We start from the raw sequence: 19666 nt of genomic DNA, 5'->3' as shown, positions 1-19666 counted from the left end.
TCATGGGCTTCACCCAGTGGGAGGAAAGAGTAAAGCTGTGTTGCTGGTTGCAGAGGTTGTGTTCCAGTTTCCCAGTTATTTATGGGAACTTTGCTGTGACAAAGCATGGGAATCATGGAATGGTTTGTGTTGGAAGGGACCTTAGAAAGCATGAAGTTCCAAACCCCTGCCACAGGAAGGGACACCTTGGAGCAGGTTTCTCCAAGCCCCATCCAACCTGGCTTTGAACACTTCAAGGGATGGGGCAGCCACAGCTTCTCTGGGCACCATGGGCCAGGGGCTCAGCACCCTCACAGTGAAGAATTTCTTCCTAATGTCTCACCTAAATCTCCCTTCTTCCATTTTGAAACCCTTCTCCCTTGCCATATCAAAGAAAAGACATCAAGGCCTGAAAACTGCATGGTAGAAGTGGCTGAAAAGAGGATCCACAGGTGATCAACTTCTGTGGAACCAAACATGGACCCTGGTGGAAAGCTTCATTCCATGGTGGGACTCAGAGCATGGCAGGAAAGTGCTGATGAGCAATTAATTAACCAGCTGTGAAAGCACCTGGGATCCTGACAGAGAGTTTCCATGGCTTAGGCTTCTATCTCAAAGCCCAGCAGAGAAAATAAGTTCTGGGAGACTTCAAAATGGGCTTCAAAACTCTGAATGCTGCTGTACATGTTAACATCAGATTAGATCTAGCAGGAAAAAACCTTTCCCTGTCAATTTTTCTCTGGGAAATGCCATCCAGTGGAAATCAAGACTTCCGATCAGAATATGTTGTTGTCAGTGAAGTTTTGTTTCAGTTTTTAAAGAAAGGACTGTTTTGACTAGGTTGGAGTACTGTGTTTGGGCCTCGCTGGGGTGAAATGACTTGATTTTTTGGACTAACTGTCTTTTCATAACAAAACTGATTTAATTTTATGCTTTGAGTAATGTACGTTAAAAAGGAAGGCATTTTGTTCTGATTTTATTTTATCAGCACAGACTAATTTAATTCACCCCAAATATTTTTTAATGTGGCTGAAGAGCAAATGTGGTTTTCAAAAGGTTTTTTGCTGATTTGGAACAAAACCAGATTTCCAAATCTCAGAACTCCAAGTGGACTCCCAGTGAAGTTCAACCCATTCTGTGGTGTAAAAGCAAGAAGAAAACCCACATAAAACAATCAAATTGATGTAGACATTTATTACTTGTGAGAGTTGTAAAAGCATCACATGGCTTGCTCATAAAAAGTCATAAACCCTATTTACAGTCCCTGCATTATTATTCTAGTAACTAAAACCAGGGGCTCTATGAAGTGCACGAGTGTTCAGCAAACTCTCTCACAACCAGCTTGCAAATGCAGAAAATACTTACTGTTTTCAGAGCAGAGGGACTGGATTTTAAGTGTATTTATTTACTGTGTTTACCTCTTACACTTACAGTTTGGCCCCTGCCCAAAAAGTCAGAGCTATAATTATTTATACTTCACGATAACAAATGCAGAAATTAAATCAGTTAAGTGCACTCGTGTTATTGGGAAAAGTGGTGGTGTTTAGGTTATGTTTCAACATTTAGTAGGGTTAAGTGCTTCAGTAGGAAAGCTTAACCCTGTATACAATGGAGCATCCAACATTTATTGCCTGGGGCAGTGTGTGGTTACAGGTGAAATTTATTTGAAAGGATCGTAAAGTTCAGAAGGGACCTGAAAAGCAAAACAGAACAACAAAATGATTCTACAAGGTTTTGGATCAAGTCCAGGCTTTTCCTATTCAGAAATATTTTTGGTAAATAAATAAATTTTTAAAAAAGAAAAAAAAAAAAAAAAAAAAAAAAAAAGGAGAAAATAAAAATAAAAATAAATAAATAAATAAGGTATTCATAGATATTCATTTCTTGATCCATATTTTTAGCTGGGTGAAATCAATGAAAAAAGGTCACCCTCACCAGAGAGAGAGAGTTTGGTTGTCCTGTTAACCAGCAGTGTTGCTATTTGAAACACATTGTATTTGGGTGTTGTCATTTCTGGAATAAAGCACCAAAGCTTTGAGAGTGAAGCCAAAGCTTCCCTCAGATGTTTTAATGTGAAGAGCTTTTACACTGCCTGTAAAAATGACATCCCCCTCCTTCTTCAGGGAAAGTTCAAAGCCCCTCCAAAGATGGATCAGCTGGAGATGTTTGGCTTTATTTGGGGTCTCAGTGAAGGGAAGCCCCACTCCTTACCTTGGCTTTGTAACCTACCCAACATGGACTTAAGGAAAATGATCCTCTTGACTGTATCATAACTGCTGATGTTTTCTTGCTTTTATTTTCTCTGATTTATCATCCTTTACAGAGCCAACAAGTTCATCTAAGAGGTTGAGTGAGCTTTCCTTTTTCATCAGTGGAAGATGTGGAGGGCTCCATCTCTCCCAGGCTTCCCACTGGTGTCACTGAGCTGGCATCAGCACCACTCTACTCATCCCTCTACTCATCTGCTGCAGATTTTTATAACTTTGCCATTGTTATTTTCAACTTTTTGCTTCTACACAGCACCCACACATCAGCCTAGGCCCAAAAATACTTGACTCCAGCCAATTTTCCTCTACAGATCTGGGAACTTGTGTCTGTTGACTGAGCTCAGCCAGATGCAGATTTCCAGTCTGAAATTCAGCTCCGAATGATGTCTCAAAAAAAAAAAAAAAAAAAAAAAAAAAAAAAAAATACTGGAGGACAACCCTGGGCAGTTTATAGATCCATCACCACTCTCCCATGGATGCAGTGCAGTTCCAGCTCACCTCACCTGAGAGTACCCCCAAAATAATCTACAGTGAGCTGATCAAATTGTTTCTCTGGCTTCTAGGGAAGATTAAAAGACGTGAAAACAAAAATTTAGTTTTAAAAATATTGAACCCATAGCAGAGCTCCTTACTTTTAGAGGTGATGACCATTGGGCATGGTTTTCCCATCCTCTTGGAGAACCCAAAGGTAACCAACCATGCCATGTCCTCCTCTACTCTCCAACCCTCCCACAGCCTTCCCTGACTCATGGGGAGGAAGAGGGAAGAAGAAGGGATTCAGTCTTTATGATTCAATTATTCTGTGGTAGAGCTTGGATGTGTGCAATATATTGAAAGCCTTGGGGAGGCCATCAAAATTTAATAGGGAAAGAATGTCTTGCTTTTTTTTTTTTTTTTAATTTTTACTTCCAACCCTCGCCGTCAAATGATTTGTTTGCCATTTTTATAAACACACCACAGGACCACTGGGGAGGGATGGGGACAAGAATAAACTGAGCTGACTGAGCCAGTCCCAGAACAGAAGGAGGGGTTAACCCCTCAAGTACCACTCCTGGGGATTTCCAGATGTTCAAGAATAACAACCAGGTCTGCCTGGCATCCTGCAGTGGGAAACTGCCTTTCCCTGGGCAGCAGGCCATGGTGAGGTAAGAGCAGTGGGTCCATTGTTTGGGATCTCAGATATCCCAGTTGCTAGGTTTGTGGTTAACTGTCCACACAGATAATATTTGGTAGGCAATTATTGTGCAGCTTTGGCTCTGCTCTCGCTCTGGGTTTCTTAGAAATAACATTGGACATGGAGGTGTTTCCTTCTTGTGCCCTTTCTACCACTGGCATTTCCTTTCCTCCATACTCTTCAGCTCCTCTTTGGCTCGTTTCTCTTGGAATTCCTCATCCAACTCTCCAGTCTTTTGAGTCTTCCAGGATTTTTAATATCAGTTATTTAGCATTCATTGTCACCATGCTTGCTAAGGCCTTGAAGCTTGTGTTTTTCTCCATGTGCTTCCTACCTAAAAGTCCCACTCAGTCACACAGCCTCCTCTTGTTCTGACAAACATCCCAATCCGTGCTTTTCCTCCTTTTTTGGCTTGTTTTGTTCCTCCCATTCAGGAGCTGCTCATCATATCCAACTTGTTCACTTCAAGCCAGCATTTCTGAAGTCTTGGTCATCTGCCCCACGACAAAACTCACCTCTTTCTAACTCCTCTCCCTCAGGACCCCATTTCTATCTCTGTCTTTGCAGCACCTCTGTCAACACCTGCACCCTCCAAGCTGTCTTCTAAGCAGCTTTCTGATTTCACACCTCTTGCTTTACCTACTTGGTCTCTCCACACTAAACTTCAGGTATCAAGCTCAAGACAGAATTTTATTTTACACTGAAATATTCAATAGTTCACCCTCTCTCTGCCTGACAACTGTTCCCTTAGAAATGCAAAAGCTCAAGTCCACTTTTCCTTTCCCATGTTGACCTCTTTTTCATGCTTGGGACAAGAGGTATTCCTCTACCAAACACTCAGCACTTCCTTATTTTTGCTCTTACTCCATTCAATGTGGGAGGAATTTGCTACACACTTCCTTTTGGAGCTCCAAAAGCTACACAGCCCTAATGGAGCCTTGGACTCCTCACAGGTTGGCAGCACTGAAATCCTTCTCAGCATCCAGCAGGTTCCACTGGCTGCTTCAGCACCACCTGTTCTCCAATCCCATCTGCTTCTCCACCACAATTTATTTTTGTACTGATGGCAAAATACACTGAAAAATAAAATGGTGTGCTTTTCATCTATAGTTATTTCCTTAAAAAGATGGCCTTGGAAGAGAGGCCTGAATGGATCTCTACCTATGAATCACTCTCTGCAATGAGGCTGTAGCTCCAGCTCCAAATCCCACACTGCACAGAGGAGTTGTTCTTGTGTGTGTGCATTCAGATGGGCAGGGAAACACTGACATTTGCAGCTGCCTTTGATTCAAGAAAAAGGAAAAAAAAAAAGGGAAAAAAAAAAAGGGAAAAAAAAAAAGGGAAAAAAAGGAAAAAGAAAAAGGAAAAAAAAAAGAAAAAAAAAAAAAAAAAAGGAAAAAGAAAAAAAAACAAAACAACCAAGGAATATCACTTTATGCAAAAGGGAGAGAGTTCCAAACCATGTTACATTTTGTACAATCAGGGTTTTGAAAGAGAAGTCACTCAAGTCAATGCTGTTACGTTTGCATCGCTCTTATGGGAACTGTTAAAGTACAGAACATTAGGAAAAAAAAAACAAAACACACTCCCAGTGAAAGCAAAGTAAATGGGGTTGGCTTTTTGCTTCTTAGCACTTGGCCTGGCTTTGTTTCCCAACAGAGAGGCAAAGGGACAGGTACACGATGTGAGTAAAATCTCCCAAACATCTCCTTCTTTGGAGGGCGTTGGGGATTTGGGAACCTCTTGTCAAACTTCATTTTCTGTGGTGTGTGTGTAAATAAGTAGCAGCTTTCTGACAAGGAAGGAGAAGAAGTTTGCTCGGGACACAAGCCTGATGGCTCAACCCCTTGTCCAATGTTCTTTACACATTTGAGGGTCTTGGCACCCTTAGTCCAGGCTCTGCAATCAATCTTTAAACTCTCCTCCCCAGTAGAGCCCAGCTTTTTGCCAAGGCTGAAGGCTTTGGGGTTTTGTAAATCCAGATGTCTCTGTAATCCTTAATTCCTGTTAACCTCTTCACTCGAGGGTCTTTGGAATGATGAGAAAGGTTTTCCTAACAAGGTTGACAACCTGACAAGAATTGGGCCAGGTGAAAAGCAGACGCTGGGGGGGGGGGAGGGGGCTCTTGCTGAGTTATTTTATTCAAGTCTGAATGTTAACATATGGATCCAGATTAGGCAGCCCTTTGTTCACATGTCTGAGTTACTGCCTCAGAAAGATCTGTTTGGAAGCCATTCCTGCATCTGTTGTGATGTGAGAGATTCTGAGGAGCACTCACTCTGCAGACAGGCATGAGCTGAGTTTCCTGGGATGAGGTGGGGTTGGATCCAGCTCTCTCAGCCATCAGAGCAAGGAGTCCCAATGACTTTGCTGGAAAATAGCTCAAAGGTAGAGTATGATCCTTTCCATAAGGGCCCATATCTGTATGTCTTGTCATGCAAGCCTGAGCTCTGGACTTGATGTTAGAAACCTGTTTCAATTTGCTTCAGTTCCACTCTTGGAGAAACATGAGTCTCTGTACAAGCAGAGGGCAGAAGAAACAGAATTTTTTCATCATGTCTTGGCATCTGTCTCTCTCTCTTATTCCCAGTCTCAATACTTGGAACCATTTGTGGGTTTGGTTTGGTTTTGTTTTGTTTTTTTTTTTCCTTTCTTTTTATTGTTTCAGCCATGACTTGAAAAGATCAAAGCCTGACGTTACTACTTAGAAAAAGGGATCACTTCCAACAGGGAATCCTGGAGAATATGAATGGGGAGGAGCAGTAGGTGACTGAAGCTTTTTGAAAGAACAGCATTAATCCTTGGGCCTTGCCTTGCACACAACCTTCTGCCTGAGGATGCTGGGGTTGGATTCTCCCTCCCTCCCTCCTGCTTGGGAATACTTTTATCCATGCCTAAACCTCAGGAGGACAACTTGCAGAGGACTGCCAGGACTGCTAGAGAGTGTGATTATGATTTAATGAAAATCTTGGTCCATCTGAGACTTTTTGTTGTATGCATTCATATATGTGTAATATGTCACTCGTTTTTACATCTTTTTAACCTGTCTACTTTGCTTAAGCTAATGCAGAGCATTTGACTCCTTTATGGTAGGAAATCACAAGGAAAATGGACTCTGTGGAAGGGAGGAATCTGTTCTAGAGGAGCAGTGGAGAGAGGTGACCAAGTGGTCCAGTGCCTGAGCTGCCCCAGTAACCAACCCATGGCATGGCCCTACCAAAGGCTTCTTATGTGGCCACCACTTGGAAAAACTTGATGGAGGAGCTATGGCAAGTTTAGTTCTTGCTGTCTGAGATCTCACTGACCCTCCCTTGTCTTTCTGCCAAGGTTTTCTCTCCAAGCAGCAAGTGCAGCAGGCATATTAGCATTGCAAGCAGCTGATTCCAGGGAAATGCTTCTGGGTTAATCCTTGGTGCAAAGTGGGGGTGATTTATCCTCCTCCAGCTGTACCAATGAGGGTCAAGTGGGAGGCAGCACGCAACCACAGGGCTGGGGACTGAATTTCAACTCTTTTCTCATCATTCTTTTGAAGTGGTGGTGTTTCCAAGCTGTCTGCCCCCCACTGTGTTTCCAGTTCTCCTTTTACAGAGTTATCAGCATCATGATGGGCTTCACACCTACACAACCCCCTCTGCAAGAGCCAAGAGGCAATTCTTTGTTTGCTACTGATAAAATTTGCACAGAAATCTCCCTTGCTGGTATTTCTCCTGCTTAAAAGACAGGGGGGTCTTGTGCTTCAGGGTTTCCTCTGGGTTTGCCTCTGGAGGGGCTCTCATCTGCCTCAGCCACTGCTCCAGCAAAAGCAGGGAGCAATGGAGAAGATCATGGTAATGCTGCAGAAAGATGCTGCTGCCCTCTCATTTGCATATTTGCAAAATATACTATTTCATCTCATTTACATCTCTCCCACCACCAGAGATCTTCCTTTCAGGCACAGAGCTTTAGTGAAGCTGCTCTTCTAGAAAATAAAAAAGTAGATGAGCATATGCTAAAGAAACAGATAACCTCCTGTGAGAGGTCAAGGACCAGCCAGAGGATGAGAAACCATTTTTTCAATTTGCTATAATAGGAAAAAACTCTCTGACAGCTCCCAGTGCCTTGTGGCTTTATTACAAAGGCAGTTTTATACTTGCCTTGCCCTGGTGCAGGTTTTTCTCAGAGAGTTGTGTGCTTTACACAGCTCCATGCTGCTTTACTGCACCTACTGCAGCCTCAGGTTCCCTTCACCAAAAGTCCCCTTTGCCCAGCAGAACAAGCATCAGGGTAATTCGTGTAGTCACCCTATTTACACCTTGAACAATTTTTCTCAGCTATGGTTATGTACAAGGTCTAAATATTTTCCTTGTGAAGCACAAACACCCTTTACCCTTTTGCTTACAGACCCTCTTGAGGAGCTCACACGAGAAGCTTTAATCAGCACCACATTTTGAGGACAGTCTCTTTTCTATTTCTTTATATTTTTTTCCTTTTTTTCAGAAAAAAAAACAACAAGCGGTCTGTGGTCCAGGCTCACATTTTTATTTTCATGTTGCCATTGACACACAGAATCCTGACAAGCCAACTTGTATTCATTTCCTTGATTGGCACCAAAAGTAAATTTACAGCTCGTGTTTCATTTCCAGTCTGCTGGGCTGAATTTCAGCTCCTTCATGGAGTAGCTACAACCAGAAGAACTTGGAGGATGGGTTTGATTAATGAGGACCAGGCTGCCCAACTTATCTGGTACTTATTCTACCATTTTTTTTCTTACTTTCCTCCAAAAAGCTGGGATTACAGACAACCTGGACCGAGAGAATAAATACATAAGTAAATAAAAATACATTTTTAAAGAGCTTTTTCAATGGAAAAGGGGTTTTCTGCACGCAGATTGCAGCAGCTGTGGGTTTCCCCAAACCCTGGAGATTGAGATGACCTTCGAGATAAATTGTGGGCCACCAGAAGCTAAACATGCTCACTTTGGTTAGCTTGACATGAGTTATGACTCTGGAATGCTGAGGTCCACGTTCTTGATATATTTAGGTATAACGAAGGGGTATAACATAAAATTAGATCAACAGATTGCAATCTGGCAAAATGAAGGCAGAGAAATGCTCCATGCCACAATGTCATGGAGCTACAGTCAAGCCCTGGTAGCTCATCTGCCCACAACTACCAAATCTGCAGGTTTTTTTCTCTTTTTTCTCAAAACCCTTCCTTGGATGATTTAAAATAACAGAGCATCCATTGAGCCAGGCAGGGGCACAGCACTGAGCTTGCTCTTCTTGTCACCCTCCTGTTGCTGGCCCCCAGGTGCTTCCACTTATCATGACTGCATCCAGCTCATCCTGCTGGCATGAACAAGAAAAAAAGAAGCAAAATCCTCCCTAACCACCAGGACTGGAATATAAAGCAGGGCTTTGGTGTTCCAGCCAGGTGATCTAATGCTTAGAATCCAAATAAATGCTGAGGTCGCTCCTCTGAAGATTTGTGACTATGAAGAAAATCATAATGAAGATTTTCTTTGGTGTATTAGGTGTAAATTTGTTCTGAATCTATCACTGGACTGGTTCTCATTTGTGTTTGGACTATAACCAGTGTCTTCCACAACCTGTCCAAGGACAACAACCATGGTCCCATGCTACACAAGTAGCCAAATCTGAACCATAAATAAGAGTTCTTTGATTTCACAGCTACAGAGGCAGGCCTCAGCCTAAATCTGAGGGTGATTTTAATTTTAAAGGGTGATTTTAATTTTAAAAGGTGATTTTTAATTTTAAAAATCACATTCATGCTCATGCCCAGCATTTGGGCTGAGCCTTCATGGGAATAGATTATTTTCCCTGAGTTAGTGAAGTTGCTAAAGTTTTCCTGAGCAGCTGTGACTGCAATACCTTTCCAGGGAGCACTGATTCTGACCTTGCATCTTGGAAATTAATGTTCTTCCTCACATTCCTGATCAGAAGTGTGCACATGGACTCCATGCTCATGTCACCAAATCAAACCACTGCCCTCAATTATGTTTTCAGCATTCCAACACATGCTAGAAGCCTCAGAGATGACTGATGTCAAATAGTGCAAGAAGGCTAAAAAAATTGGTCTGTACCTTCCCACTTTGCAAATCCAAGTAAAAAATCAAAAATTTCTTACTGTGTCACCCCCAGCATCTTCATATGATGGCAAAAAATCCCCAAGAACAGAGCAGTGTCACAACTGGGAAGCTTTGTCCTCCTTTGGCAGAAGTTTTCATGTGAAAGATGAACAGGGAAAATATCACATGTGATGTGCAGAGGCATCTGCATCAGGATGTTAATTTTTTTCAGTGAGAAGAAAGAGGGGGAAAAAGACATCTGGCCCCTGTTCACCTTTCTTCCTGTGGTGGCCAGAGGAGCCTTCGAATGCAGCAAAGTGTGCTCACCAGGTTTAGTTCTGGCATTTGCCAGAACAGAACCAGATTTTGGCTTCTGGGCAGGAGAACAAGAGGGATGGGGGCAGAACTTCTTGTCACAGGCAGAGCTGTGTGACTGTTTGCTCTGGCACATTGCCCTTTGATTTATATGAACTTGGAGCCATTTTTCACTGTGCGGGGCCATCCCCTGGAGAGGCTGTTCCAGAAGGAAATCTGTCTGAGCTTTGATGAAAACTGTCATGTTACCTCCCTCTCCTAATTCTCCCTGGGGATGCGAGCCACGTGAAAAAATGCAGCCACCCACAAAAGGGTGAGATGAAATCCATCCCCCAGCACTCAAACTCTTCAGCAATTTGCTTTTTTTTGCACCTCGCATCCCTCCGGGTTGTCACTTACAGGAGCCAGGCAGCAGGAAAGCCAACAAAAAAGTGCTGGGGCCACCTAATCAACAATTTTTGTAGCCACTGGGCCTCCTGGTTTGGCTGGAAAAGAAGTTATCAACAAGTTCAGCAAGCAGAGCTACCACCCAGCAGCCATAAAGAAGGATTTGCTGCCGTGGCCATCTGCTGCTGAAGGCCACTGAACAATAGCTGATTTCAGGAAAATGTTTGGCTTCTTCTTGGTAATAGTCATGTCATGTTACCTCCCTCTCCTAATTCTCCCTGGGGACACGAGCCATGTGAAAAAATGCAGCCACCCACAAAAGGGTGAGATGAAATCCATCCCCCAGCACTCACACTCTTCAGCAATATTCTTTTTTTTGCACCTCGCATCCCTCCGGGTTGTCACTTACAGGAGCCAGGCAGCAGGAAAGCCAACAAAAAAGTGCTGGGGCCACCTAATCAACCATTTCTGTAGCCACTGGGCCTCCTGGTTTGGCTGGAAAAGAAGTTTTCAAAAAGTTCAGCAAGCAGAGCTACCACCCAGCAGCCATAAAGAAGGATTTGCTGCCATGGCCATCTGCTGCTGAAGGCCACTGAACAATAGCTGATTTCAGGAAAATGTTTGGCTTCTTCTTGGTAATAGCTCTAATCAAAGCCAAGGCAATAAGGAGATCATATGGTTTGGCTGGTGGGTGGCCTTAATGATTTTACCATAAAAGTAATTCCAAAAATACACCTCTCAGGCTCTCCATCTAATTCTGTAGCTTGGTTTGTCATATAGGAACCAATATAGTAACCAGGCAGTTATTAGTGGTAGAGCAGCAGCCTTAAAGCTGCTAAAATTGTCTTGGCATGAAGGCCACTGTGGTGCCCTTGTTTAAAGTCACACGGGAATCTCCATTTTTATGCTGTTTCTAATATTACCTCCTCTCAGAAGGAAAGCCAAGGAGACAGCATGTGCTACAGGTTCCTAGGATATTATAAATATATATATGTATATATGTATTATCCAAAGTCCTTTGGCCCGTGGAATATGGTCACCTCCCTCTTTGCAGAGGCAGACGTGGGTCTTTCTAGAGCTTTCCCAAACCTTTGGAGCTTTGTGGAAAATGTGCTATGGAAACTTTAAGGGCCACCTTGTGGAAGTCTCCCTTGGGACCCAGCCACAAAAAGGTGGCCATGACCTGCAGGATAACACCTAATCCACAGTGACATTAAGAAGTAGATAATGCTAATAATAGCTGATAATTAACTAGTAGCTAATTAGCAAATAGCTCATGGCAGATAGCAGGGTTTAAGCACAAACCCAGACTGTTTTGACACACCATGTGCTCCTCTTTGCCACAGGATGCCAGCAAGGGGATGTGGCTTGAAAAAGAGTTTAGAGGAATCCCTGGGGAACGTATCCATCAGTGCCCAGGAATAGCAATGACACACATGGAGCCTCCAGATGAGGAAATCCCTGCCCTGGTACCAACCATAAGCTGGGAGAATATTCAGGACATTACTCTTAGCTTTTCTTTAGTGGTTTATCCCTTGGTGCCTGGTATTGCTCCTGTCAGAGGAAGATCCCACTGTGGCCATCCCTGCATCCTTGCACATGGCCAGATGATCTGAGCCCTAAATTTCCTGTTGTTTTCAGTGGGAAGAAGCTTTAGGGCATTGGGGAACATCTGTTAAGGCAGTGTGTGTGTGTGTGCAGAGTATTTCCCACACTGGATCTGGGCATCTGGACCACCTCAAGTAACACTTTGAGTGAATGTGAGCACTCTTCACTTCCAAAAAAATAAAATAAAAATTCTTTTCTATCGTCTTGAGGGAGCTGAAAATTCTTTGCACTCCCCTATCATGTAATGAATATAAAGGGCCCTGCAATGTTGTGAATATCTCTTAATTTTAGAGAAAAAAAAAGGGGGAAAGGGATATTTCACTGTGTCCCAGGTAAACCCTGGAGGCAAGAAATGTCTCAAGGAAGGAAAAGATGGTACCAGTGCTTGTAGCTGTGTTGTGCATCAAATGCACTTGGTTATCTTCTGCTCACACAGTGGATTCACCTTCAGTTTTGCTTTCTTTCCCAAGCTAACCTCAGAGCTGCAGTTTTCCTGGTACTTTCTGACATTTTACCATCTTAAAAGCCACAGGGATATTAGAAATGCTGACCTGAGGTTTAATGAGGCAGTTGGGTAGCTTAAAGGGATCTATGTGTGTGCCTGTGTACATGTGCATGCACGTATATATTTATATATATATATATATATATATTTTGCTGAAGGTATATAATTCTACTTCTAATAGGCAGGGTGCTTAAGGCATGTGCACAGAGACAATGCTCTCATTTTTCTCCTGAGATACATTTTGCTGCCATTTGTGTAACCTTTCTTTTCAGTTTGTTAATCAATTATACTTTGGGCTTCATCAGAGGGGTCTCAAGTCTAACAGCAGCCACTATTGTTACAAGGCAGAGAACAAATTGATTGATGGTGGGTAATCAAAGTAATATAGAGGCTTGGCATAGGGAATATTTACTTTACATCTGTCACTTAAGACATTTTACTGCCAATCAGGGCCTTCAGAAGGCTGGCTGGAACAATAGAGGTCTTTCTACTTAATTCCTCCTATTGACTGGGGCTTACCCTGACAAAGTTCACTTGCTATGTAATCCTCAAGGCATGCACCGACTGCTGCAGCCAAGTTTTTAGATATATATCCCCCTGTGTCAATGAATTGGAAAAAAGCAGCTCTTTGGAGCCAAAGCATTGAAGGTGGTCCCTGAAACCCAGCCCATGACAGCACACAATTGGCGTTGTCTGCTCTGGAGGTGTCAAAGTGAGAGAAGAGCTTACAGGAACCCTCCCTGCAGCTGCTGGAGATGGGAAAGGCCTTTGATGGTTCACTGGTGACCACTGTTTGCAGGTCAAGTCTGGCCAGGAAGATCCTATCCAATAACAAATGTGAGGGGCGTTGGTGGGAAGCAGGAGGAGACGTCCATTTTTCTCCGTTTCTCCCTTTTTTCCCCCCTTTTTGTTTGTTCTGCAGGGGCTGGTATTTCCAAGATGACTCAGAAAAGCCACAGACTGGAGAGGGGGAGCAAAAAACTATGAAAAACCTTCTTTTGTGCTCTCCCTGATCTTTGGGCCCCTCGTGTTGGTTTTTGATGGCCAACATCAGGATCAGAAGGTTCCATCATCAAGGGGAGGACATGGAGCTGCTTTCACCCTTCCCAGTTAAGGTGAGGAAGGTGGAAAAGATAAAAATGTCCTTTTCAGATGGAAGTTATTTGTACCTGCAGTGTATTCAGCCTTTAGGCTTCCCTGACCTGGAAAATGAGGACACCTGGATTAGCAAGAGTTTAGGGATGATGGAGCTGCAAAGCTCACTCCTGTTTACAGGGTGGCTGGGTGCCTGATCCACAGGAATTCAGTGGAAAAAACAGAGTTTTAGGGACATCACCTTGAGAAACACTTACAGATCAATGACTTTAGGTTATTCTCCAAACTATCAGAACAAATGCACTTTTGGAGTATTTACAGCCTTAACACAGACTCAGCTTTCTACCACTCTAAAAAAAAAAACAACAACCAAACACGGGTTCTTTCTTTTTTTATTTTCTTCACAACCCCAATGGGCATCCATCCATGGGGATTTAGAGGAGGTTTTTTTTGTAGCTGGTGCAGACACAGTTTTTCAGCACTCTTGGCACTTCATTCCTGAGGCAATTCAGCTTCTGGGTGAAACACCAAGAACCTTTTTGTCCCAGGCTTTGCAGCTCCTTCTCTTGCACAACCAGATCTCTGCCTCCCTTCAAACACCCACTAAGCTCAGGACTGAGCAGTCAGATTGCAATATTTCAATAATTAGTTAATTCAGTCAAAGAAGCCACAGAGTTTTCATACCTTGAACACCAAAGAGCCAACCTGTTCTGGAGGTTTCTGGAAGCATTCTGACTCACAAATGGCATTTTTTTTTTCTGCATGCACCATCTTGCATCACAACAAATATCCTCAAGGGAGTTGAAAGTGAAGCACCAGTGGGGTTTCCTGGGTTTTTAAGACACTGCTCCAAAGATATTTTCTCTCGTTTTTTTATTTTTTTTTTTTTTTTAAAGAAAAAAAGGGTGGTGGGGAAGAAGGAGGAAAAAAAAAAAATAATCCTGGGTCTCTGCCAAAATAACTAGCTAACTTCCAAGACATGTCTGTCAGTAAGCTCACTCTGGAATTTCCTCTGCATGTACTGGAGGGTTCAATTTTTCCATAAACCCCAGTATTATGTAAAGGGGCACTGACAAATGTTTCCAGTTGGACCCTGAGATTGCAAAGGTGTTTGTGGAGGACTGACAAGAGATAACAACCCAGGTTCCCCAAACCACAGGAGCCACCCTGGAGTCAGAGCAAACTTGCAGCACTTTTACTTCTCCACGATTCAAAAAGGACCAGAATCAAGGGCCTGAGAGTCAAAGAGTCCACTTTAGATTGTAATTATTTAAATAAATAGGGTTCAATTGGATTTAGGTGTCACTGGTGTGCAAACGACAAGTGACCAAACGTGGCACCCCAGCACCCGGAGCCCAGAAGAATGTTTGCAAAACGAACTGGATGGTTCTGAAATGTCCCTGAATATTGCAGATCTGTGTCCAGCAGGGATTTCAGTGTCAGCACATTTTTCAGCTTTCACTGAGGGCTCGGAATGGCAGAGGGTGTTTCAAGGTCAGAGCTGGGAGACATTGGCAGAGCTCTGCGTGGGAAAGCTTGACATTGCGAGATGTCTGGCTGCAACCATTGCAGTCAGCCTGACCTCCCCAGGAACCAAATCCATCTTGTAATTAAACAGGGGGAAAGTAAAAGTCAACTGGCATCTAAGTTTGGAGCAAAGAAAAAAAAAAAGTCCAACGGGTAACAATATCTGTGTAAATACAGGCACACATGCCACCTCTTCCAGAAAAGCCACACGTGGATGAGCAGCAATAAGGTTTTGCAAAAAATAGGAGTGATGGAGGTAGATTAGAAATAGTGGGTTCTCTCTCCATGGTTTTTTGTTCCCTTTCTTGGATTGGATTGGATTGGATTGGAGTGGATTGGATTGGAGTGGAGTGGATTGGATTGGATTGGATTGGAGTGGAGTGGAGTGGAGTGGATTGGATTGGATTGGATTGGAGTGGATTGGAGTGGAGTGGAGTGGAGTGGATTGGATTGGAGTGGAGTGGAGTGGAGTGGAGTGGAGTGGATTGGATTGGATTGGAGTGGAGTGGAGTGGAGTGGATTGGATTGGATTGGATTGGAGTGGATTGGAGTGGAGTGGAGTGGAGTGGATTGGATTGGATTGGATTGGAGTGGAGTGGAGTGGAGTGGAGTGGAGTGGATTGGATTGGATTGGAGTGGAGTGGATTGGAGTGGAGTGGATTGGATTGGATTGGATTGGAGTGGAGTGGAGTGGATTGGATTGGATTGGATTGGAGTGGAGTGGAGTGGATTGGATTGGAGTGGAGTGGAGTGGATTGGATTGGATTGGATTGGAGTGGAGTGGAGTGGATTGGATTGGATTGGATTGGAGTGGAGTGGAGTGGATTGGATTGGATTGGATTGGAGTGGAGTGGAGTGGAGTGGAGTGGAGTGGAGTGGATTGGAGTGGAGTGGAGTGGATTGGATTGGATTGGATTGGATTGGAGTGGAGTGGATTGGATTGGATTGGATTGGATTGGAGTGGAGTGGAGTGGAGTGGATTGGATTGGATTGGATTGGATTGGATTGGATTGGATTGGATTGGATTGGATTGGATTGGAAGACCTGAGCTGAAGACCATTTTGAATGTATTCACCTGATATATTGACTGAATAATTTCTTACTGCATTCCACCCTTGCAGCAGGTGATGCCTCTGGTGTGGCTCAGGGCAGCTTGCAGCAAGGCACAGCAGCTCCCAGATGTATCTCAGGTGTCTCTCTGTCATTTGGCCAGCTTAATTCTGAGGGCTCAAGGTTTGCAATCCCACTACAGCCCCACGAGGATCTCCAGTGGGAGAGGTGGACATTGGAGGGGTCACACCACTGGGGATGGATGGGGCAGTGCAGCAGGATGCCAGCAGGTGATGGAGCAGAGGGCTGCAGTGGTGTAAACTAAGAAGAAAGGAAATTAAAATGTGCTTGGAAAAGTGCAAGGCAGCTCAAGAAGTTCAGGCTCCTGCTGTGACCCCACAGTTTTTGCTTCAGGCACTTCTCCAGGAGGCACTCTGCTGGTTAAAAATGAAATGAGAGCAAAATGTTGGCACAGAATGGGGGTTTCATCAGCCCTGGGTTACAGACCCTCAACGTGGGCTCTTGTGTCCCACAGGCAGGGCTCAGAGTCAGGATGCTCTGCAGTTCCCACTTCTCAAAGTATCAGGCTCAGAGCTGTAATTTATCCCAGCCAAGGAAATCCTGCAGCAAATGATCAATTCCTTCCATCTCCCTAGGCTGGACACATTCCTGGGGCCCAACACCAAGGATATTGTTCATGCAAGGTTGCCACAAACCTTACTGATCCTAGGGAACCCAAACCACTCTTGGAAAAGTCTCCAGTCTTCTGCCACAAAGTTGTTGGGGTTCTCAGGCTCACCTACACCATGTCAAAGATGATTTCATCTGCAAATCCACCTGAGAACCCAGAGATATTCTCCAATATTTCCAGTGTCAGCTCAGGGTGAGTCAAGCCAGCCAGGAAATCATGGAGATAGGGAGTATTTTGCTGTGATGTTATTCTGGAGACCTTTCCATGCCTCAGTGCAAATGGGGTCTCCATCACTTGCTTCCAGTGAGTTCAAGGGAAGGAAAGGGTGAAAAGAGCTGCACTGCTGATAGGTAAAAGGTAAAAGTTCACAAGTCCATGCTCACACATGCTGAATACTTCTTGAACTTAGAGGGATATGGTTTCAGATCGTGATGCTGGAATGCAGCCCCAGCTGCAAGGGCTGGGAGCAGGAGGGCTGAGGGGGTGCCAGAGCTGGGGGTTTCACCCCAGGGCCTTGCACCCACAGGGAAAAAAAAAAAAAAAAAGGAGAAAAAGGGGCCTGCGGGAGTGGGGTGGTTTTATTCTGGTAGATTCCTCCAGAGAGAGAGGAAGGGGAATGTTGCAGGCTGGGCTTGTTCCAGCTTGTGCTCAAGTTCTGGTAATTTTATTGATCCCAGAAGGAGAGGGCTTGAGACTTTCCTGTCTGAATCTACCTGGAAATCATGCCCAAATACCTGGTCCTTGTAGGTTGCTTAGCCAGCTGATTCTAGTTAAAAATTCAATAGCCATTTCTTCCCTCTGAATAAATAATAGTAATTCATATGGCCATAAACAATTTTTTTTTTCTCTAAGAAAGCTCCCCTTGATATTCAACCACTGGTTGTCAAACAGAGGTTTGTTTCCTTTCCTGTTAATAAGTAGTCTCCTTTTTTTTAATTTTTTTTCTTAAAAAAAAAAAACACAACAGACTTTTTGGAGCATTACATCACCATGAACCAAGTTATATAAAAGCTGGATGGAGATAATTCCCATCCTGTCAGGTCTGACATAAGAGAGTGGGCTACCTTCCAGCAGGGAAAAATATGAAAGGGAAAGTAAAATGGGTCTATTCTAGTGTAAATGAGGGCAAGTGAACACCAGAGATGTGGATTTGGGAGGTAATTGAGGAAGAATTCTGCTCAGTTTCTGCTCCCCTTCACCTCCTCTGATTACATCTCTAAAGCTTCATGTCAGGACCATTTGCCATCTGAATTCCTACACTGAGTTACAACTCAGGTTACTACTGGTTGCTGGCAGAATGGATTTGGATCCTGGTTTTGCCAAATCCTGGCAAAATGGGAGGGAAATGTAAAACTGATTGGAAAATGGTCAGAGCCCAGCAATGGCCAAGTGAAAATGTTTGGTGAGGAGCAACATTCAGCAGTTCCTCAAAGCTCTCCAGCCAGCTCCCTGGGACCTGTTGTCCCCTTCACCACTTGGAAGCTTTTAAATTTTTTAATCTGAGCCTTCTTTGCTGTAATGTAATCCCATTTCTTCTTATCCCATCAGGCCAAGGGTATGGTGAGGGTACCACTCCCTGCAGCTACTTAAAGTCCCATTTTAAGGGACACTACTGGTAGATTTAGGGTGAAGCCAAAGCCTGCAATTTGTTCTTACTCCAAAGAAAAGCAACCAAAAATGTCATTACAGGTTCTGTTACCCTTCCCTCAGGGCTCTGAGATTAAAAGAAGAACTTTTAAAAAAATTGCACTTTATAAGGTGACTATAACTTTGTATCAGGAGAGTTTTAAATGCAAGCTGTCATTACTTGAAATAAAAATTTCCTGGAGATTTGTCACTGTTAATTATGGAATGGGATTTCCATTCTGATCATCCCTGAGATCTCCAATGGATCAGTGTAAAATGAGTGAAAATTTCAGTGTTGGAGGAGATTTAAGGGAGAAGCATCATTGCACAGGAATCTCAGCTACACCTGGCAACTTCAAATTCAATTTACCAAGTGCTTAAATACTTCACATTTGGCCCCAGATTATCAGTAAGTGACAAATTTTGAGGACACCTGAAACAGCAGAAGCTTGAAAATGAAAAATCTTCCAAGTTATTTCTATTTTGTATTTGTACTACAGACTCTTTGGAGTCCTTCACATCTGTTTAGTTTCTGATTTTTAATGAGGCCATCAGAAACCCACAGAAAAATTAGTTCAAGGAATTCCAATGAAGTTTTTAGAAAAAAATAACAGCCTTCCAGCAGCCTTCCAATATCTGAAATGACAAGTGTGCTATTACAATCAAATGCAGTCTGACTGATGTTTATTTGGGGTTAGGGAAAAATGGGTTTAAATTTGTGACAGCTGATTTTTTTATTTTATTTTTTTGAAGAATAAGGGTTATTTACCTGTCTGAATCAAATTATGTTGTTTGAATGTGAACAGCTAAGGATGAGGGAAAGGCAAAATGCAACTGAGAGTGGTTATCCTCCCCTTTTAGCATAAAAGCAGTTAAACAAAGAGCTGTGTATTTGGGAGTGAAAGCAAAACTGGGCCATTATTGCTTGTGGAGAAAAGTGCAGAATTAAGTAAAGGCAAAGGAAACGTGGGGTTTGCATGTGTAAAAATGGAGTTTCATTGTGAAACTTTTCACTGCCTCATTTCAGGCACTTTATTGCTCCTCCAGTTTCATTTTCTGTGTAATCTGACAAAATTACAGGTTCTTTCCCTCCTCCCCACCCCCCTCCATCAAGATTTCTTTTCTCTGAAAGTGCAAATGTCTGATTTCAAACTCCAGTTTCATAATGAACCTTTAAACCAAACTGAACCCATATTTCCATGGCTAAGGAGTTAGGATGAATAGAAATGAAGGTTCTGGTACCAAAGGGGGTTCCACATCTGATGATTTTGCTGTTCACCACCACAGGTCACTCTCTGCTGGGTACTGATGTCTTCATTTTTATGTGCACTTTTTATTATGGTTGAGCTTTCACCCCTGGAATGCTGGGGCACAG

The sequence above is a fragment of the Heliangelus exortis genome, chromosome 13 (assembly GCF_036169615.1).
Source record: "Heliangelus exortis chromosome 13, bHelExo1.hap1, whole genome shotgun sequence".
Classification (NCBI taxonomy): Eukaryota; Metazoa; Chordata; class Aves; order Apodiformes; family Trochilidae; genus Heliangelus; species Heliangelus exortis.
This window is presented reverse-complemented; position numbering follows the sequence as displayed.